The sequence below is a fragment of the Gymnoscopelus microlampas genome (assembly GCF_963454915.1).
Source record: "Gymnoscopelus microlampas genome assembly, chromosome: 5".
Classification (NCBI taxonomy): Eukaryota; Metazoa; Chordata; class Actinopteri; order Myctophiformes; family Myctophidae; genus Gymnoscopelus; species Gymnoscopelus microlampas.
The window spans coordinates 55,133,700-55,158,265 of record NC_139942.1 but is presented as its reverse complement, the minus strand read 5'-3'; positions in this window follow the sequence as shown (position 1 = coordinate 55,158,265).

Below are 24,566 nucleotides of genomic sequence, written 5' to 3'. Positions count from 1 at the left end.
ACCTGTGAAGCTACTACAGTACATGGACATCAGTGTCGCTGAGTTAGTTGTCAGTCGACTTGCACTACTGAGGAGCAGGGACGTGCACATATAGACTCTAGGTGGTGCTAGAGCACCTGCCCTTTGCCCTCTTGACCAGAAGTGCCCTTTTGAAAAAAAAGTTTTTTTTTCTTTTCAGTTTACAGCAGGGGTCTTCAACAGGGGGTCCGGGACCCCTTGGGGGTCCTCAAAGTTACTACAGGGGGTCCGCCAAATCTTTATGTGATACGATTTTTCTTTTTACCATAACCACTCGAAACCTAGCATCCCTTTTCTGAGGAGAACTTTAGCCAAAAATAGCCGATCTACAAGCCCACAACGCCTCGCGCTGCGAGGCGTTGTGGGCTTGTAGATCGGCTATTTTTTGGCAAAGAGGTATAGGTGTAGAGGGGAAAAAAGAGCAGACCAAGTAAACAAAAAAAAGTATAATTTACTTGAGCACCTGCCCCTCAAAATGTCTGTACACGCCACTGCTGAGGAGACTGAGGCTCCAGGAGTGATCTGAACAGTCCACTAGCTAAAATGAGTGATTAAAACAAAACACAAGTATTCAAGAAAATAGTATTTTCTATGATTAGTAGACAGTTTAATGTACCAGATCTCTTTGATACAGAGTACACACAGAGCCTTCGTCCGACGACCTCCTCCCGCTCAACACTCCCTGCTGACAGGGTGCCGTCCCAGCCGGTAGGATTACGTGTCGGTGCCAATTATCACCATCCTCCCCGCCCGGCTCCCCCCTCCCCCCCTCAACCCCAACACGGGCCAATACTGTTCATGTGTAGACACTCCACAAAGCCAGATGCACCGCGGTGGGATTTGAACCCACAACCTCCGGGGTGGTGGGCTGCTACTTTACCACGCCACCAGTGGTGTACAGTAACAAAGTACATTTACTCATGTATGATACTTAAGTACAATGTTGAGGTATTTTTTTTTACTTTACTGGAGAATTCCAATTTTCAATACTTTTACTTTCTACTCGACTACATTTCAGAGGCAAATATTGTACTTTAACTCCACTACAATTATTTGAAAACTTTAGTTACTAGTTACTTTGCAGATATAAATATTATTACATTATAGAACAAACATTCACCACTTTAGCCCTATTCTATACCTGGCTATTTTCAAACCTTTTAGTGCTTTTACTTTTGATACTTTAAGCATATTTTGATACCAATACTTTTATACTTATATTAAGTAAATTTTTGATTCCGGACCTTCTAACTATATAAATGGCGACCAACTTCCGCACCCTCGGTGTCCACACCCCACAGCTCTGTTATCGACTAAACAACGCACCGCCAGACCACATGTCGCCAACTGACTCGCCACGCCGGCCGCGCTGAATTTACGCCTCGCGTAGGGGACATCTCACTGCTCAATACACCTTTTCCACCGCGCAACATAATTAATTCTACTCACCAAATGTCGGACAAAACGGAAGGGGAGGCAGCTTCGTACCGTTTACCGTGCGCACGACCTCATCACCACAACAGCACGCAGCCGCTGCGGGGCTTTTTTCCTTTTTTTCCAAACTTTTTTTTTGGTCACCATTTTCTCCAGGCACCATTTCTGGTGTAACGTCGGGTGTTTCTTTTCACCAGCCAATCACCTTTCACGTTGCCACGTCCGTTGCCACGTCGCGCTGACGTACGCTAAACAAGCGCTGCCGTGCGCACAATGCAAACGAGGCCAAAGGCGCGCCAAAATCAGCCGACCATTGCTTAGACACAAAGTCAGACCTGGCAACGCAGCCTACGCCAATCATGTGTGAGAGATCTACAAGCTATGGGGCAGAGACGCCACCGTATCTTAGCAACAACTACAGCGCTCACTCTCATTGGTCGTGTCACGCTAAGAGCAATCTCCAGACAATGGCATCGCAGACAGCTTGCTGTTACTGCTGTAGCCATCACAGGCAGTTGCAGCACGACGGACAGGGCGCTGTGATAGCTGCCATGTCGCTAACGCTAACCTGGTTGTCATGCCTGCAGCGGCTGTGCAATCACTTTGTCAACAATGCACGTTCGTGTGGTGAATGTCTATATTGCTGCTCAGTTCGTCCATTGTAGATGGTGTATGTTTGTGTGTGTCTTCTGGAGAACTATGTCGCTCCACAGCAACTACAGTAATGGCAGGACCGCCCCGTGCAACAGATGTTAGGCTGCATTATGGTCATGTAGTAATTTCAGATAATTTCGCTCCGATTAGAGCAGTGTTTATCAACCCTTTCACGCCCCCCCCCCCCCCCCCCCCCCCAAATACACGTACTTGATCTGGGACCCCCCCATTCTGTTTGACTCCGTTCCACAAGTAAATATTGTGAAACTAGCCGATCTACAAGCTCGAAACGCCTCACGTTCAGAGGCTTTGTAAGCTTGGAGATCGGCTATTTTCTACATGATTGCCTCTTTCTTACATTCTTTGCCAATGTGGCCCATGTTTTCATAGCATAGTTTATTGACTACTTCTGTTGCAGAAATGGCCATTTCCTTTACTTTCGGTTTTTTATTGTCTCCGCCAGGCCGAAAGGCATGGCGCAACACTATGTTTCACCCCCTGTCCGTCCGTCTGTGATAGCTACTCTCTCACATCGTTGACTTGATCGCAGCATAATAACAGCCCGATGTGGAGAGTCAGTGAGAGCTGGATAAACGACGTAAAATGTGTCAAAAGGAGTCTGTACGGCTGTCGATAAATGCACACATGACGTTGGTGGGAGAGCAGATATTGTGTCTTTTGGACAAACAGCAGCGTGGTGCTGATGTTTGTTGTGTGAAGCAGCTTAATGTCAGAGTGTTTGTGTTGGAGCGCCTCAGTGCGGCTGCAGAGTTCATGTGCAACCTCTTCCAGAGAGACACAGAGACACTAGAAACTCTGCTGGGGAAAAAAAACACTGCTGGGCATTGACTTTCCTATGGACATTGATCTACACACTGCAGGTATATCTGCTACACACACAACATCAAACTACACACTGCAGGTATGATGCAGCGTTTGCATTACAGCCAGCATGCCAGCGTAGTTCCCATATGGTTTCAAGGTGGGCTAAACCATATGGACCCCATGTCAGCAATGTCAGCGGCATCCACTTCAGTCCCAACTGCGATGCCCATGCAGGCTATAAGTAGCTTCTACCTGGCCCTTAGGTGGGCCCCAACTAGCCATGTTTATGTGGGACCAAGGCGGGTCCTAACTGGGTTTGCCCATGCAGGCTTTAACTGGGTTCTACCTGGGCCCTAGGTGTACCCTAACCAACCACAGTGCAGTGCCCATCGCTCCAATTGTTGTGACGTCAGGGCTCTCAATACTGCACATTGGTGGAGGAGGAGGGGCCGCAGGGCGACCGCACACATCGCTGAACCAATGGTAGCCCACGGATGTTTCCTCTGTGGATTTACAATCTGCCCCTCTATGCCACATATCATCCGCACTACAGGGTCTTCACTGACCGAGCCACGGCCCCACTGACCCTCATGACGCTACGCCACTTAAACGTGCGGCAGCATGCGCTGGGTTGCCAGGTTTGCACAGCCTGCGCCAGAAACAAGCAACCACCTTCATGAAAAAAACAAAAAAAAACAAATGGTCCGCAATGTTCCAGGGGTGTCCCCGCGCGTCCCAACACTCCACAGGGGGTCAGTGGACCATCAGGGGGTCCGCGGACCCCCTGTGGACCCCCTGAAACATAACAAATATTATTTCTTCAAATTTTTTCCTTTTTCAAAAAATTTTTTCCACAGTTTCACTCCGGCGATTTGGGTCCCCCAATATACACACGGCTGGGCCCCGTGCGCGGCTGGGGTTGAGGGGGGCGTAGCCCCCCGAAACTCTAGTTATTTATAACAGAGTACAGTTGAAGTATTGATACTTTTACTTAAGTAAAACATGCAAGTACTTTTTCCACACTGCTGGCCGTGGCAGAATGGAAATCCATGTTTGTTGTGAAAGCAGAACGAAGCGATGGGATGGCGGCCCGTTGCTGACTGTTTGCCTATACTGTATATGAGAGAGGTGATTGCTGCCCGTTTCAGTGAAGGGGAGTCAGTCAATTACAGATATTGACTATTCTACGCTGGCTCTGCAGGGTCGTGAAAAACACCAGCAGAACATAATACGTCTTGTCATATAGGCAGGCAAGGCGACGCGAGGCAGGTTTATTTGTACAGCACATTTCATATGCAAAGGCATGTCGACGTACTTTACATAAGACGTTTAAAGGCTGTTAACCGATTCAATGCTGGAACACATCTGTGTCATTTTAGATTTCTTTAGCTATTCAAAAATGTGCAGATAAACAAGCTCAGAGTGCGGCACAGAGTGCCGTGCTATGAGCTTGTAGATCTGCTATTTTTGAAAAATTGTGAAAAGTTGTGCAAATCTTTGAATATATATATATTTTTTAAAGCAAACATTTGAAAAAATATTTTGTTCCAGGGACCTTCATAAACAAATATTTGGGTTACAAATGTTTGCTTTTAAAAATATATATATTCAAATATTTTATTTTATTTTATAATAGCAGATCTGCTATTTTTGAATAGCCCAAAAATCTAAAATGACGTGACGATGTGTTCCCGGATTTAAATGGTTAAAAGCAAAATAAAATACAGGAAAAAAATATATAGGCTCAAATAAGAAACAGAAGTCAGACCATTTAGTAATTTAAAGACTATCACCAAATATTTTAAAATCTGAGAATTGGTCTAATGTGTATGGACATACTGTACATCCTCTAATTCTTGTTATTATTTCTAGGCTTTCTTATTGACTTGATGCGGCCGTTCAACTTTTTATCTGAATCCATGATAAAACGCCAACATTTCTGTCTTAGCCTTTAGCCTTCAGAGACAAGAGAGTCTTTCCTTTGTATCAAAGTCAATTATCTCGTTGTCTTTGTTAAGATATAATGCTGCATTTAACATAAAATGGTAAATGGTGCTTTACCCAAAGCGAATGGGACGTTTTTGTCACTGATTAGTTCAATGTACTTATGCAGTGAATATTATGGGACAACGGTCTGGTCATTTGGTGAGAGCTACTGTTTGTAAATGTGACTTTCATCCACATGCCAAAAGGTTTAATGATACTGAGAAAGAAATGATGTGTCTGCCTTTGTATGCTGCTGTCACTTATAATACTTCTACAATACATTATGACATCAGCTTGTAAGAGCCTAGATGTCTCCACTAGGCCTAATAGCTGTTGTTTTGGTACAGCCTGTCTTGTTATGGTTCAGTTTGTCCTTCAGGCAGCTACAGTATAACTGTGATCTCTGCCCTGAGCTCCAGGCAGAATTACCGTACCACTGACGTGAGTGTTAATGTACTTCTGACCATGATATCATGTACATAAAGCATAACCACCACCACCTAGAATATTGTCTCAACTCCTATGTGCCTTATCGATTGCTTCCACGACAATACACATTACATACATTCGGTCACAAATAAAGTCAATATATTTTAAGTGGCTTAGTATAGACAGAGGAACCCATTGACAATGAATGTAATGTTCTGCTGTGTAATATACATTGTCTAGTTGTTTTTAAATTGAGGGCAGGCGAGATTTCGGTGATCGAAAACCGGCGAAAGGGGCCGTTTTTCGAGATGCTTTGGCCATTATCTCTGGTACAGAAGGTCCAATCTAATCAGTTCAAAGCGTGTTGGATGCGTGACTTTGAGGACATTAAGCACACAATGACACCTTTTCGGGTTATTTGGGTTTTCTAGAGGAGGCGAGATCTTAGTTGGGGAGGCGACCGCCTGTCCTGCCTCTACAGTGGGTACGCCACTGGGAGTAATCTATAAATGTTAGAAAACATGGGTCATTTGGTGGTTGGTGGTTGGTGTTTAGTTTCAGTCATTTCCTGATCCTAACAACACCAACAAATCTTTAATTTGATGCACAAATAAAAAATAAAATGCATGCGAGTCAGAACTGAGCACCTCAGACGCTCTCATTCTGCATGGTAGACTTAAACACTTTGAAAGGAAATGGACCATTTTGTTCACATTTAATGGCATCAGTGCACATTGCCAGAAAATCCCATTCCCCCCTTAATTTCAATCAGGCAAAGCAATGGCCTTATTTCCCCCTTTCTCGCACGGATGTCTTTCTTCTCCAAAAAAAACGCAAAAGTAGAGTAACTAATGCAGTGCAGCTGTGGATGTGTCCATGACTAATGCTCAAACCAATAAACACTGATTTCTGCCAATCTGCCAATGTGCTCGCCCATCTCCGTGTGCCACATTACCATGGTTCTTAACCCTTTAAGACCTGATCGAGGTCGATTCTACAAAATGTCTTCGAAATCCTAACAGTTTTCGGTTTTCTAACGGATTTGGCCGACGATGACCCCACATCTCAAAATATTGAGTTCCCCAGAAGCAAAGATTTTAGTTAAAAATGTTCGCTTTAAAAAATAAAATATGTATAACTATATACAGTATATATTCAGAGACTTCCACAATGTTCACGATTAAAAAAGAAATAGCAGATCTACAAGCTTTGAGAACCACTGATATCTGATAGCAACTTAAGTTTTTTTCAAAAAACTCTTTATTTAGAGTTTATTTGTAGAATCCCCCAGAAGCAAAGATTTGAGTTACAAATGCTCACTTAAAAAAAAAATATATATATTCAAGTCTTTGCACAAAATTAATTGTCATAATTTAAAAAAAAATAGCAGATCTACAAGCTCATAGCTTGTATGAGCTTGTAGATTTGCTATTTCTGAATAGCCAAAGTATAAAATAATGTGTTAAAGTGGTTAAAATCTAAAATGACACAGATGCTTTTCCAGTTTCAATGGGTTAACACTGGGCTGTGAGCGCCTAATCTAATTTACAACAATTCTGAAAAAGCCATACAGCAGATGTTAAGTTGTCACTCCGTAATCTCACTCAGTGTGAGTGGGAGAGAGAGAGAGAGAGAGAGAGAGAGAGAGAGAGAGAGAGAGAGAGAGAGAGAGAGAGAGAGAGAGAGAGAGAGCTCTAGCGCTTTCTGGATAAATATGTTCTTTGTATTTCTGTGAAGATGATTCATTTACAATGGTGTAAGCCAGCTGTGGAAACGTCGTTCCCTCCTAAATGCAAAGTGAACGAGGAGAGTACAGGGAGGGAGGGGAAGAGCGGCTCGTTTTGGATGAGAGGGCAGAACGAACAATGCGAGGGATGAACAATGCAAAACAGGTGGAACAGAGAGAGAGAAAAAGACAGAGGCAAAGATTGTCACAGTTCTGTTTACACTTGTATTCATTCCCATTTATATGTAATATTTAATTGTACATATTTTATTTTGATTGTTTTTCTTCCACTTTTGCTTTGGCAACGTAAAACGTATGTTTTCTCACGCCAATAAAGCTCCTTTGAATTGTCTTTACTCTCTCCAAAATAAGTGTAGCCTAATTGAATTGGGTTTTGAGAGTGACTGAGAGTAAAAAAAAAAAAAGTTAATATAAAGTGAAATTATATGAAATGTTTTGCTGTTGGGGGCACTAAGTATTCCCATTACTTGCATGATGCCTGGTACAGTTCTTTGTGACTCACAATTGTCACATCGAAAGTGTATATGGACATTTGATTTGAAAATTTATTGGAGGATAAATCCCTTGAGATGTATCATCTCGTCTTCCAGGGGGTTTTGTTTATGATGAGACATGATGAGATTTGTTGACTCAATGTCAATTATGTGAGTTAAATTTGGTGAGGGAAGACTGTCACTTCAGCAAAAGCACAAATAAAATGATAAGTGTAAGTAGAATGCTTCTGACATGAAAGGGGAAAGAGTGAAGGAGTGAAAGAGTGGAGGAGTGAAGGAGTGTTTGGAGGCTGGTGGTGTGGGTTTGTTTTTTCAATCTTCCTTATTCCCCTCATGCATGTCAGAGCAGAGTTTCAGAGCAGAGTTCTATTAACACATTGAGACCTGAAGCCGATTCTACATGTCTCCTAAATCCCAACAGTTTTCTGAAAAAACATATGTTTCTATATCAGTGGTGCTCAATCTTTTTCATGTCAAGGACCCCCAAAATTAAATGTATTTGGCCGCGGACCCCCATCAAAATATTGTGTTCCAGGGACCCCCAGACGCAAAGATTTGAGTTAAAAAATTTCGCTTTAAAAATATATATATTCAAAGATTTGCACACATTTTCACGATTTTTCAAAAATAGCAGATATACAAGCTCATAGCGCGGCACTCGGTGCCGCGCTATGAGCTTGTATATCTTCTATTTTTGAATAGCCCAAAGTGTAAAATAATGCTTTTTAGCACAAATCTAAAAATGACACAGTTCCAGGTCTTAATGGGTTAAATAAACAAACCTACGCATATTCCTCCTGACAGTGACATGTCACGCATCAACACTGTATGATACGTAGAAACACAGAGGTGTTGCATAAGTATCATAGTGTGGGTGTGTGTGTGTGTGTGTTAATTACACAGTTATTATGGACGGAGGCCATATGTTCATAATGTTCTCTGGAAGAAAAGACCAGAGAGTGAGAATAACACAGAAATGTAGACAATTCAAGGGAGCTTTTATTGGCATGAGAAATATACGTTTACATTTGCCAAAGCAAGTGTCAAAATATAATAAAAACAATTTAAGATGGGGAAAGTATGTGTAGGCCTATACAGTTGGAGGGGGCACAGTTAGAAGGTAGACAGCAGTGGTGGAAAGTAATTTTTGAGGTCTTTACTTGAGTATTTCCAATTTCCAATACTTTTACTTCTACTCCACTACATCTCAGAGGCAAATATTTTACTTTTACTCCACTACAATTATTTGAAAAACATTCGTTACTAGTTACTTTTCAGATATAAATTATGACATTATAAAACATACATTAACCACTTTAGACCTATTTTATACAAAGGCAATTAGAAAATAGCAGATCTACAAGCTCACAACGCGTCACAATGTGACGCGTTGTGAGCTTGTAGATCGGCTCTTTTCAAATATTTTAGTACTTTTACTTTTGGTAATTTAAATACATTTTGATGCCAGAATACCTTTGTACTTTAACTCAAGTCAATTTTTAATTCTGGAATTTTACTTGCAATAGAGTATTTCTATATAGCAGTATTGGTACTTTTACTTCAGTCAATATTTTTAGTAGTCTTTCCACCACTGCTTACAATTACAGCGCTATTATGTGCTAATGCTGCAGGCCACTCTGTGTCCGCTGCCAGAAGTGGCAAAATCTCAGACAAATTATGCGAAAGCGCGTCGGAGGAGGAGGATGAAAACACGTGTGAAAAAATGTTATAATAATCACGGCTCCAGCGTTGTATACGGTACAGTGGGCACAGGGTTCTAACGCTCAGCATTCAAAGCGAAGCCGCATAGTAGAGTATAAAAACAACTTTGTCCTCAGAGAACCTTGTTCAGTCCGGAAAGCTGATGTTTTTCTTGAGTTTGAAGTATGCTGCCAGTTGTAACATGTAGTCAAACTAGTGGTTTAGGGATCCAAATGGGACATAGAACAAGTGGAAGGAATCAGTGACTCTGCAGCCACCGTATAAAGCCCTGTTTCTGGCACTATACTTCAGACATGGTTATGGTATAACTTGATTCTTCCGCGCACACACACACACACACGTGCGCACGCACGCACCCACGCACCCACCCACGCACGCACGCACCCACGCACACGCCCCCACAACCGAAAGGTTGCATTGAAGCGCATTGGACATGGTGGCCAAACATAGGCAGAGGTGTAAAGACACGTTGTGAGCTTGTAGATCGGCTATTTTCAAAGAGCCTAGGTATAAAATAGGGCTAAAATGGTTAATTCATGTTTTATAATTATAATAATTTATATCAGCAAAGAAACTAGTAACTAAAGATTTCAAATCATTTTAGTGGAGTAGAAGTAAAAGTATTGAAATTCCTGAGAGTCAACAAGTGGAGAAGCCGGTCTGGGGAGATACTTCAGCACCATGGACAGAGTCCACTGCTAAGTAAGATAGTTAGATACTTCAGCACCATGGACAGAGTCCACTGCTAAGTAACATAGTTAGATACTTCAGCACCATGGACAGAGTCCACTGCACAGTAACATAGTTAGATGTGGAGATACTTCAGCACCATGGACAGAGTCCACTGCTAAGTAACATAGTTAGATGATTAGATACCTACCCCATTCAGACCGGGAACGCATCTGTGTCATTTTAAGATTTCTTTGGCTATGAAAAAAAATAGCAGATCTACAAGCTCATAGCCGCGCTACGAGCTTGAAGATCTGCTATTTTTTTTGAAAAAGCGTGAATATTTTTGCAAATCTTTGAATATATATATTTTTAAATCTAACATTTTGAACTCAAATCTTTGCTTCTGGGGGATTCTACATCCTAACAGTTAGCTCTCGAGATCAACGCCTGCCACTGTCAGTGGTGTAAAGTAACTAAGTATACGTTTACTCATCTCAGAGCCAAATATTAGACTTTTACAGTACAATTATTTGAACATTTAGTTACTCTTACATACATTACCCACTTCAGCCCTATAAGCGCATTTCGGCCATTTGAAAAGATCAGAAACGCGGCGCGATGCCAAATGTCATTGGCTATTCTACAAAACAACATCATCATGCAATGACATCACAAATAACATCACGATGACATCATCACATCATGTCATTTTCTTTTAAAATGAATTGTCGAACACCAAATGTCAATTTAGCTGCTTTTAACAACGTGTCAGAAGTCAGCTTTCTAGTAACTACAGCAGGACATTATTTGTGAACTCTGACTCAGGGCGGAGCTGCTGTGTGAAATGTTTCACTGGACCGTACATCTGAAAGAAGCGCCACAGACACGCTTCATCTCTGCTGTGGTGGTGGAGGACAAGCTGTACTGCTTTGGAGAAGACGGTGATGTTCACATCTTCAACACAGTCTCTTTATGCTGGAGGAAGTTGACCCCAGTGGCACCAGGAAGAGGAGAGCGTCACCTTGATGTTCCCGCCATGTGTGAGGGACAAACAGCTGTACTGATAGAAAATACAGTCTACATCTGGGGGGGGTACTGGAGAGAGAAGTACTACAACGTGCTTTATGCATTTGATGTCGACACCCACAGATGGTTCCAACCCAGGGTTTCCGGGACAGTTCCAGAGAGGAGGTACTACCACTCAGCCTGTGTGTTGGAGAAGGTCATGTTTATCCATGGAGGACAGACTTACCTGACTGTATACACTAATGACATCTACAAGTTGGACACCAGCACAATGGTCTGGTCTTTAATTAACACCAGAGGAACTCCACCACCTGCTTCACACCGGCGCTCTGCCACCATCATCGGGACAAAGATGTTTGTATGTGGGGGCTGGGGGTACCAGGGGGCCTTGTACACCATCAGAGTGTTTGACACAGAGACCAACAGCTGGCTAAAGACACCTTCTGCACAGCTTCTTCCAAAAAGATGCATGAGTCATTCAGCCTTTACCTACAATGGAGAGCTGTACATATATGGTGGCTACGACATGGACCAGACCTTCAATGATCTGTGGAAATTCAGTCTAGAGACCTTCTCCTGGAAGAAGGTTGAGCCCAAGGGGAAAGGACCATGTTCAACGCCTGGCATGTGCTGTTGCATGATGGGAGATCGTATCATCCTCTTTGGAGGATCCAAACACAGAGGCGACAAACCCTTTAATGACCTGTACACGTTAGACTTAAGTCCTCATTTGAAGACGTTATGTAAGCTAGCAGTTATTCAGTATGATCTGGAGCAGTCTGAACTCCCTCACAACGTCAAATGGGAACTGGCAGCCATGACAACCAACAACAAAAGCGCAGGTCTCCGCCAGGCCAGGCTGCCTACCCAGAGCCCATAAACTTTGCAAAGCGGTCATTAGCCAATTGCAACGGACTATGAAGAATCTGACTCATATGTCTCCATCACGTGACCCCCACTTGAGGCGGGCCATAGCTGGGTGGTTAGAGACCTGGGAAGCCAGGCGGGCTCTCTAGTCTCTAGTATTCGATTTGTATACATTTTATACACATGAAAACTTGTGAAACAGGACATTCTGCATAAGGAGTACTTTCTACTGTTGGTACTTTAAGTACATTTTGTATAAAACATACATTAACCACTTTAGCCCTATGTTATACTTAGGCTATTTCAAAATAGCCGATCTACAAGCTCACAATGTGTCACATCGCGATGTGTTGTGAGCTTGTAGATCTGCTATTTTCAAACATTTTAGTACTTTGGTACTTTAAGTACATTCTGATACCAATGCTTTTGTACTTTTACTTGTAACAGAGTACTTCTACTACATTGCAGTATTGATACTTTTACTTAAGTAAAACATGTGAGTACTTTTTCCACCACTGATCATTAGCATCTCCATCACACCGGAATTAATTTGTGGCTCAGTTTTTTTTTTTTTCGTTCCCTTTTCCTGGCGTCTATGTCTCTGCTGTGTCCCTAATTTATGGACAATTTGGTTCTCTCCAAACCAGCCAGATAAAGAGGTCGGGGAGCTGTTCCATAATGAGAGACCATGCGTTTCACACGCCTCCAGAATGGCGTGCTCTCTCTCTCTCTCTCTCTCTCTCTGGGGCGAGCTAGTGATGTATGACATCATATCACCATGCAGAAACACAGTCTAAGTGACTGGTTTTTGCCTGAGGCGTGTACATTTAACTTACTGTATGTCACAGCTGTCTGGCAGAAAAAAGACGTGTTTCTTCTTTAGTTCATCTTATTACGTTCTGCTATACTTTGTTGTATGACAAAAAGTAGTGAGAAAAAAAAGGTAGAGAAAGTATCCAATCTAATATGTTGCATGCCGTTGTGAGCTTGTAGATCTGCTATTTTCACTCTTTTTATTCTATATAATTACATACCTAAAATACATTGTCCCCACGTTTGATGACGTCAGCGACCGCGTTGAGCAACACAGATACAAAGCGACACAACGACAAATGCGGTGTATTTTTGTGTCATTGTATCTTTTAACCTGCCCGCGTGAACGCACCATAACAACGCTTCTTCCCCCTCCCCCCCCCATTTCCTGAAAAGCAACAGGTTTCGGACGTATAAGCTTTCCCCCCCGACAGTGATTATATGATAGGTATTGCAGCTTATTACGGCCGGGGCCAGACACAGTCATGAACGAGCTAAAACAGTTTCGACCAATGGGCTCGACTCACAAGCTTGCGCACGGGGTTGCGCATGGAGGCGACGCAAAAACGCGTCACCTCCGTGATAAAACGTGTCACAGACAGTGTTGGGAAAAGTTCACTTTCTACATGAACTAGTTCAAATTTCAGTTCACAAATTGTACAATGAAGTAGTTCAGCTAATTGTGATGACGCATTTGTTAGTGCGACGGCCAGGGGTGACAAGCAGCTCGCTGTTGCCAGTTTGGGTGGTTTTCCGCTAGCCTGGTAAACCCTCCCTCCGGAAATCTCATTTCCATTTGATTTCAGGAGTGAGTCTGGCATGAACGCCCATTCTGCAATAATGACTGTGTACGCCAAACTGACGAGCCTATCAGCGTCGTCGCACATCGTTCTGTGATTGAAAGCGACAGTTGGCCAATCAGGTGGCGAGTACGAGTGAGCCCGAATGGGACCGAGTGCAGCCGATAAAAATGGAACGATCCACCATTGTTTCTGTGGCCAGTTACTTTCGTTTTTAAAACGCTCTCAAACTTCGATTTTGAGGCACGGAATTTACTTTTGAGATATCGTTTGGATAGAATTTAGTTGTTTAACTTCATATATGTGGTCAATTAATCATGACAGAGCCTATTTAAAAATAAAAAAATAGAGAACCGGGAGGGGCGGGCAGTGCCACGCATTTATCCGAAGGCAACCTATTTTGGGCATGGCCGTCTCAAAAGTCCCGTTGCGTCACATAGTCTGGAGGTGGTAATAATGACCTGCTGATTGGCTGAAGGGGAAAAACGATCATTGGCTGAAGGGGTTGTCAGTCAACGGTATTACTCCCGCCCAACTCCAGCCCACAGCCAATATTGCAGAATGGTCGATCATGCCAGACTCACTCCTGAAATCAAATGGAAATGAGATTTCCGGAGGGAGGGTTTACCAGGCTAGTTTTCCGCTACATATTAAGGCCTGTTTACGGTGTGTTTTAGCTGGGTTTTAGCCTGGAAGGCTCTTGGAAATCTGGCACACTCTTGAACGAAGTTATACTGTGAGAGAGCGCAGTTAGCAATAACGTTCATCTAGCGGAAATACAGTATGTTCAGTTCACGTTCGCCCAAAACACGAACGAGTTCATGAACGATCGTTCATTGAACGCGTTCAGGTACAACACTGCTCACAGAGGCCCCCAAATAGGCCCCGCCGCGTCATATTTCCCAACCCGGGAGAAGGGGTGAAAAGGGAGTAACCTACAGCATTGGTTCTCAAAGTGGGGTCCGGGGACCCCCAGGGGTACTTGAGGGGGTTCCAGGGGGTTCCAGGGGGTCCCCAGCTAAATGATGGACAGGAACCAAATGGACCCTTATGTGTCTGTAACTCTGAGAGTGTACAAATGGAACCAAATGGACCCGTTAGGTTCCATTTGTACACTCTCAGAGTTAAATTAACATTGATTTTACAATATGAATTGGGGTCTCAGAGATAGAAATGCCATTAAATGGGGGTCTGTCGTCAAACTGGGGGTCCTTAAATTACAATGATTGAGAATCACTGCTAGAGCTGTACAAATCTCCTCTTATGGGGGCCCCTGGCTTATCTTTTCAAATGGGGGTCCGCGGGCTAATAAGTGTCAATTTGGGGGTCCTTGACATGAAAAAGTTTGAGAACCACTGGCCTACAGTATATATGCGCTGGGTGAGCAACTCCATACAAGTGGATGGGCGGCGATTTCGGGTGCCATCTCTACTATTTCTAACTCTATGGCTGGAACGCATTCGCACACACGCACACACCATACTTAAAAATACACAAAGAAGAAGAAGTATAAAGAATAGGGGAGTTTGTCATTAAAATGTTCACGGCCCGTCGGTCCTCATAGAGATGAATTAGATGGACGGCTAACGGGTATAAAAGTGCTTTTCTAACCTAACTGTATGACTGGAGGGCGATGCGTGTAATCATCCATGATATTATTTATATTTGTTTGTCACTTTTGGTTTGGCAGTCGTTAGTGCACAGAATAAAGAATAACGGTGACATCGTGCACACCCTTGGAAGGGCTCCAGTACCGATATTTCAGTTTGAATAAAAGCCTGTTGACTCTGTGGTCGTTTGGTTATGAACAATCAATAATTATGTACCTAAAAAAAAGTTGAAGGTGAAGGTTAAAATGAGATCTGTGTCATTTTAGATTTTAGCTATCTAACTATATAAATGGCGACCGACTTCCGCACCCTCGGTGAGGACACCCCACAGCTCTGTTATCGACTAAACAACGCACCGCCACACCACATGTCGCCAACTGACTCGCCACGGCGGCCGCGCTGAATTTACGCCTCGCGTAGGGGACATCTCATTGCTCACTACACCTTTTCCACCGCGCAACATAATGAATTCTACTCACCAAATGTCGGACAAAACGGAAGGGGAGGCAGCTTCGTACCGTTTACCGTGCGCACGACCTAATCACCACAACAGCAGGCAGCCGGTGCGGGGACACCGAACGGCGACGGGTTTCGCCGAAACAACACGAGCGGCCGCCATTGCACTCTGCCCATCTCCTCCACAACACCACACACGCAGCTCCTTTGCTTCAACCCCCCCCCCTTCTTACGTACCTCCTTTGTTCCACCCAGGCCGTTACTTTCACTTCACTCATGTCTCGATCACAATATGTCCGTCCTTCACGTGCCATGTTCATCCCAAACACACAAACAAACAGCGACGGCCACAGCACAGCACGTTGCCCAGGCTAATCTGGTAAACAAACCAAGCTAGGTTCATGACACCAAAGGACTCGACAGTGATGTCATCATTATGCAACCCGGAAGTACAAATACCAAGGATACGTCAGTGATGTCAGTCGGGTTGCCAGGCATGCCAGGTTCTCTAAAAACAAGCGCCAGAAATAAGCAACCACCTTCATGAAAAAAAAAAAAACACCGAAGGGGTCCGCAATGTTCCAGGGGTGTCCCCGCGCGTGCCAACACTCCACAGGGGGTCAGTGGACCAGCAGGGGGTCCGCGGACCCACTGAAACATAAAAAATATTATTTCTTCTAATTTTTTCCTTTTTCAAAAAAACGTTTCCACAGTTTTACTCCGGCGATGTGGGTCCCCCAATATACACGCGGCCACACTGGGCCCCGTGCGCGGCTGGGGTTGAGGGGGGCGTAGCCCCCCGAAACTCTAGTATATATATATAGCACATGTTTGGCTATTCAAAAATAGCAGCTTTTTGAAAAATCATTAAAATGTGTGCAAATCTTTGAATATATATTTATTTTAAAGCGATCATTTTTAACAAAAAAAATCGTTTCTGGGGGTCCATGGAACAAAACCCTTTTCACCCAAATAGAATGCCTCTTTTTTGACTTGGTACTACTAATGACTTCAGACACAGACTTGCCATGGTCTAGAAGTACAAGATGTACCTGTCACATATTCAAGTAATCCAATTTCCACTGGCAATTGTTAGATATTAGATTTAGGAAATTATGTCAGTGATTTGTGGCGTGATTCTGTTAGAAGAAGGTACATTGAAATATCTGATAAATGCCCCCAAACCAAGTTCTAATGTGCCGATAGTCCTTCCAATGGGTTTGGCAGTTTAAAAAAAAGTGAGAAGAGTTATACCTTCTTCTTCTCAAATCAACTGAATGCAGAAAGTAATGGATGCTATCTCATGGTATCACTGCACGCTCCATCCAAAGTCATAATAGTAGGCCTATAGTGACACATCACAAGGTTGGCACTAAGCAAATTGTGGGGATTTAGATGAATGAATAGAGAGCTAAAAAATGATACAAATGGTGATGTACAGTACTGTACATTCATTGTACATAATGTATGTTAATCTGGTTGCAAAAGAGCGCTTAGGTAAGACGCCGGTTGCAAAATAGAACAGAAGGAAAATAATGAACGGCACTCATGTGTAAAAATGCATTCCATCAAATTAGAACCCTTCTTTTTAATATAATGCTTCTTGGTTTCTATAATGTGCACACGATTCTCAAACCGGTTGTCTTCAAATCCCCGCCACCAAATGACTGTGATTGACTGAGACGTGCGGAGGGAGCACTTGTCAACGTTCAAGGCCATCAGCTGTTCAACAAGGGCCCTCACATCGCCTATAGTGGCCTCACAACAAGCCTCATGCACACAGGTGGTTGAGTGAACCGAAACGAGCGCTCCTCAAAATAACTGAGTGCTAATAACCCGGGTGCGCAGGTTCTCCTGTTGCTTGTATACAAATAATTGGTCTACACAGAGAGATAGAGACAGAGCGGGGAGGGCCGTCACTACGTTCCTCGTCTCGCTAGAGACAGCACAATGGGCCTCATATTGGCCAGAATATTCAGAACCCCGGACAGCTCCGCTCAAACCCGTTTTTTTTTAGACAACGCAGTGACAGGATACAATGGCAGGTGAAAATGAAAAAAAGATATTAATAAAGCTCAACTAAAAAAAACATTATTATAGAAGCAAATTATGTCTTCCCTTTTCCCTCCTTTCACAAATATTTGGCTTATATTTTTCTCTCTCCTCTATCTATCTTAACCCATTGAGACCTGGAACTGTGTCATTTTTAGATTTGAGCTAAAAAGCATTATTTTACACTTTGGGCTATTCAAAAATAGCAGATATACAAGCTCGTAGTGCGGCACCGAGTGCCGCACTACGAGCTTGTAGATCTGCTATTTTTGAAAAATCGTGAAAATGTGTGCAAATCTTTTAATATATATATTTTTAAAGCAAACATTTTTGACTAAAATCTTTGCTTCTGGGGGTCCCTGGAACAAAATATTTTGATATGGGTCCGCGGCTAAAAACATATCATTTTGGGGGTCCTTGACATGAAAAAGATTGAGCGCCACTGATATAGAAACATACGTTTTTCAGAATACTGTTGATATTTAGGAGACATGTAGAATCGGCTTCAGGTCTCAATGGGTTAATTGCCTTCGGGAGGTTTGGATGGAAGTGGCACTCTGACAAGCCCCTCCTGACAGGACCTCTGGCTCACAGACTCTCACCCCTCCCTCACACAACCCCCATGCGTTTGCCTCGAGCCGCAGCAACGATTCGACCCATGACACCCTTCACTTTGCACCGTGGCCGGCCCTGCATCTGGCATATCTCAAGCCAGAGAGGTTTCTGTCCAAGCCTGCCAGAGCGCTGACTAAATAAATGATGCATGCGAGCTATACTGGCTATTTGCCTTAAGTTTGATGCATGGCTCTCTCTGTTCAGTTGTTGGAGCCTTTAATTGGGAAGCATATTTTATCTGCGCAGACATTTGTTTTTGCAGTTTGACATTTGGGCTCAGGTCTGACACTGAAGAGGTCCTCCAGATTTTGGGTGACCACAGTCTCAATAGTACAAAAAGGTCGTTTTTCGCTTTCCCCAAATGTCAGCTGTTTATTGGCGTTTTTTTTTGTGTTCGCTGGCTCCCGGGTTGCCAGATTACGTGCGCATATCCCCCCACGGGTATGGACTTGTAATTTAAGTTCCTATTTATCGGTATCACAATGATAACACATTTTGTCAAGTTGTTAAACCAAACAAACCAAAAGTGGACCGTTGCTGCATGTCACTCCCCCACTGTGTCTTACCAATCTCCACTGTACTATCACATAAAAGGCCCCAACAAATATCTTACCAAAAAAAAGAGGAACACTAGGGCATTGGTTCTCAAAGTGGGGTCCGGGGACCCCCAAGGGTACTTGAGGGGGTTCCAGGGGGTCCCCAACTAAATGATGGATATTAGGAACTAAATGGACCCTTATGGGTCTGTAACTCTGAGAGTGTACAAATGGAACCAAATGGACCCGTTAGGGTCCATTTGGTTCCATTTTTACACTCTCAGAGTTACATTAACATTGATTTTACAATATGAATTGGGGTCCCAGAGATAGAAATGCCATTAAATGGGGGTCTGTAGCCCTAATTCATGTCAAAATGGTTGAGATGACCCCCATTATCTTTTCAAATGGGGGTCCGCGGGCTAATAAGTGTCAATTTGGGGTCCTTGACATGAAAAAGTTTGAGAACCACTGCACTATAGGGTTCATATGGTTATGGATCCAGGCCTGTATGTGTGTGGCGTCAGGGGAAGTCTTCCATTGTTGTGGAAGTATACGGTCTGATCCAACAAGGATAGAAACAGCTGCTCCATGCTCCCCGCTGAGCCGCACACTTCTGTACTTAAAGGGGCTACACCATGAATTAAAAAAATATATATTATATATAAATATTGCCCCCTAATACGTTTTAAACAGGTTGTAAGCCTAAAAAGCATCCAGATATTTTTTTCTCACAATCTGACTGTCTGTCATTCCAAGCTTTTTCAGCTGCAATACCAAAACGTCCTATTGGGCAGGGGGGAGCTACTGAGCAATTCTGTCTGGCCATCATCAATGCAAAATCAGGGCAAGTGACATCACTTGCCCTGCCATTCTGAAATGGCCTGTTCAGACACGCCCATTCAGGAAATCCATGAAATGAGCATGAATGACTGAATGTTAAAAAAAAATATTTTTTGGGGTACAAGAGACACTGGGGAGCCCAAAAAATACAAAAAAAAAAAAAAAAAATGAAATTCATGGTGTAGCCCCTTTAATGTTCTGCCGTAGATTCCATCCAGTCCAGAGGATTTGTTGATCTGTGTAGACCCGAGACAGGACAGTACATCATGTGCCTCTCTCTCCTCCACACAGTGTGAGAGAGAGAGAGAGAGAGAGAGAGAGGCTCTTCTCCCTGAGCTCCATTATGTCCTCAGACGAGTCACATTTCTCAAAGCGCGCATCAAAAGATTTACATTCTATTTCCCAGAAAAAGAAGAGCATGTGGGGACGCTAAGTCCTAAAAGGAGGTGCTTGGAGTCCTGGGCTGACCGCACGAGGATCCTGGGCTGACCGCACGAGGATCCTGGGCTGACCGCACGAGGGTCCTGGGCTGACCGCACGAGGGTCCTGGGCTGACAACAACAACAACAATCTGGTATCACCCACCCATAAAACAGACATGGGCAAATTCTCCTTCTACAGCACTGACACCCAGGTTTGGAAACCCATCCCTCAAAAAATGCAGTTCGCTGGGCTCATTTAAAACGGCCTTTAAAACTCATCTTTCTGGAGGCCGAAAGAGGAGGTAGTACCATTTTCCTGTTAGACAGACAACCCCCCCCCCCCCCCCCCCCATTTTTTTTAGTTACAGGCTGATTAACATTAGAAACAGTAGAAAATCAGTACAAAGCATATTGTAATTGTACTCAGTGTTACTGTGAAACTGGGCCTGAGTGGGCCTGGCCCAGTCTGTGCGGGGCAGCAATTCTTTTGGACTAATTAATTATATACGTGTGCCGTGCGTGTGGGAGGAGCTACTTATAGTATACCCTCCAAAACAATCTAGAACACACCACTGGTGTGTGTGTGTGTGTGTGTGTGTGTGTGTGTGTGTGTGTGTGTGTGTGTGTGTGTGTGTGTGTGTGTGTGTGTGTGTGTGTGTGTGTGTGTGTGTGTGGGGAGGGGGGGGGGTCTAACCTTGGGGGGTTTGAAGGGATAGTCTGGGGTTGAAGGTGATGTCCAGGAAGAACACACCTCCTTCATACACAGAACCAGGGGGTCCCAGGATGGTGGACCTCCACTCATAGATGTTGTCTCCTTTTGGACCCGCACTGCAACAACACAACACAACACACGTTACACAACACAACACAACACAACACACGTTACACAACACAACACAACACACGTTACACAACACAACACACGTTACACAACACAACACAACACACGTTACACAACACACGTTACACAACACAACACAACACACGTTACACAACACAACACACGTTACACAACACAACACAACACACGTTACACAACACAACACAACACAACACACGTTACACAACACAACACACGTTACACAACACAACACAACACACGTTACACAACACAACACACGTTACACAACACAACACACGTTACACAACACAACACAACACACGTTACACAACACAACACAACACACGTTACACAACACAACACACGTTACACAACACAACACAACACACGTTACACAACACAACACAACACAACACACGTTACACAACACAACACACGTTACACAACACAACACAACACACGTTACACAACACAACACACGTTACACAACACAACACAACACACGTTACACAACACAACACAACACAACACACGTTACACAACACAACACACGTTACACAACACAACACAACACACGTTACACAACACAACACACGTTACACAACACAACACACGTTACACAACACAACACAACACACGTTACACAACACAACACAACACACGTTACACAACACAACACACGTTACACAACACAACACAACACACGTTACACAACACAACACAACACAACACACGTTACACAACACAACACACGTTACACAACACAACACAACACACGTTACACAACACAACACACGTTACACAACACAACACAACACAACACACGTTACACAACACAACACAACACAACACACGTTACACAACACAACACAACACACGTTACACAACACAACACAACACAACACAACACACGTTACACAACACAACACACATACATGTGTTTTTCATTTTATTTTTTTATGCATTTTTGTTTTGTTTGTATACATATACATGTGTGTACTGTAGTCAGGGACGTGCACAGATAGACTCTAGGTGGTGCTAGAGCACCTGCCCTTTGCCCTCTTTACCAGAAGTGCCCCTTTTTTTCAGTTTACATGGGGGTCTTCAACAGGGGGTCTGGGACCCCTAGGGGGTCCTCAGAGTTACTACAGGGGGTCCGCCAAATCTTTATGTGATATGATTTTTCTTTTTACCATAACCACTCGAAACCTAGCATCCCTTTACTGAGGAGAACTTTAGCCAAAAATAGCAGATCTACAAGCTCACAACGCCTCGCGCTGCGAAGCGTTGTGGGCTTGTAGATCTGCTATTTTTGGCAAAGAGGTATAGGTGTAGAGGGAAAAAAGAGCAGACCAAGTCAACAAAAAAAAGTATAATTTACTTGAGCACCTGCCCCTCAAAATGTCTGTGCACGCCACTGACTGTAGTGTTATTTTCTCTGTATTTTTGTGCTGATATTTGAACTGTTTGGTTGCTACTATACATGTCTATGTATTGAATACCAAAGGACCCCAATGGAAACTAGACGGCAAGGAGAAAGAGACTGAGACAGAGAGAGTATATGTGTATGTGTAGGAAGGTACAGAGCAGTGAATGAGATGTGTGAATAGAAAGCAGACAGAGCGGTTGAAAACATTCCCCACTTTGGTAATCCTGGATTCTCATTACCGTGGCAACAAAGAAAATCATCCTCCTGGTTGACCTTGACCCCCCTCCTCCCTCCTCTGTCTTTTCTTCCTATTCATTAGTGGAGCGTGTTGAAGTCAGAGCAGAACCTATTTCACACTACATGGAAACAGAGGACCTCCACCTCCCAGTGCTGTAAAGTACATTTACTCAAGTACTGTACTTAAATACAATTTGGAGGTACTTTTTACTTTACTGGAGTATTTCCAATCGTCTATACTTTTACTTCTACTCCACTACATCTCAGAGGCAAATATTGTACTTTTACTCCACTACTATTATTTGAAAACTTTAGTTACTAGTTACTTTGTAGATATAAATGATCACATTATAAGACATACATTAACCATTTTAGCCCTATTTTATACCTACTGTAGGCTATTTTAAAATAGCCGATCTACAAGCTCACAACGCGTCGCATCGGGTCGCGTTGTGAGCTTGTAGATCGGCTATTTTCAAACATTTTAGCACTTTCACTTTTGGTACTTTGAGTACATTTTGATACCAATACTCTTGTACTTTTTAGTCAGGTACATTTTCAATTCCGGACTTTCACTTGTAACAGAGTATACTTCTACATTGCAGTATCGATACTTTTTACTTAAGTAACACATTTGAGTACTTTTTCCCACCACTGCCTCCCTCCACAGGACCCAAGGAGAGAGAGAAGACAGATATATTACATCATCTCTGTCGGGTGTAAAGTAAACCTCAAACTGTTGCTTTTCAGGATTCAAATTCCAAAAGCATCAAAAACAGCAGATCTACAAGCTCGAAACGCGGCGCGAAGCGACGCGTTTCGAGCTTGTAGATCTGCTACTTTTGATGCTTTTCGCGTGACACTGTTAGTATGACCAAGTAAGGGCCGTTTACGAAAAAAACACAAAAAGGTTGAAATATGGAGATTAGGGGTGGGATTATATGGGTATCTCACCATACGATATCTGTGGCGATATCAGGCCCTCCATAACAATAATATCACGATGTTCCATATATTGCAAGAAATTTCACCAACGACATACAGATGTGCCATTTCAAAACTTCAAATGGGACAAAGAAGGGCATTTAAAATGCTGAATTATTTTGATGATCACTGCTTTTATGATGCTAATTAATTTGAGCAACTGGTCAAGGACCTCTTCAAATCACCTTTCGCCTCATAATGAGTCTGACACCTTCTTCAACACACATTCTTTTGTTCTCATGTATATGGATGTCTGTTGAAGGGAAAAACGGGGGTGTGTAGTGACAACTTCTTTTCAGGGGCAAAACAGTGCCTTTTTAAGGGCAGAACAGGGAGGAAAAAATGCATTTTCAGGGCACTTTCAGGGAAAGAACAGTAACGTGTGAAGTTTTGAAGTGGCACATCTGTACAGGAAAAAGAAACAACACTATATGTACAGAGTCGGAAAAAGAACGTATCACAATAATAATATAGATATTTTTCCGGCAGCATATATCGATTATTTATTGCGGGAGGAAGTATCACGATATATCGCGATATATCGCGATATATCGCGATATCGACAAATCGTCCCACCCCTAACCCATTAAGACCTGGAACTGTGTCATTTTTAGATTTGAGCTAAAAAAAGCATTATGTTACACTTTGGGCTATTCAAAAATAGCAGATCTACAAGCTCATAGCGCGGCACCGAGTGCCGCGCTACGAGCTTGTAGATCTGCTATTTTTGAAAAATCGTGAAAATGTGTGCAAATCTTTGAATATAGATATATTTTTTTAAAGCGAACATTTTTAACTCAAATCTTTGCTTCTGGGGGGTCCCTGGAACAAGATATTTTGATGGGGGTCTGCGGCCAAATACATATCATTCTGGGGGTCCTTGACATGAAAAAGATTGAACACCACTGATATAGAAACATACGTTTCGTTACGAGAGAGAGAGAGAGAGAGAGAGAGAGAGAGAGAGAGAGAGAGAGAGAGAGAGAGAGAGAGAGAGAGAGAGGTGTTGTTAGTGAATGAGAGATGATGGGGAAGGTGAGAGAATGAGAGAGAG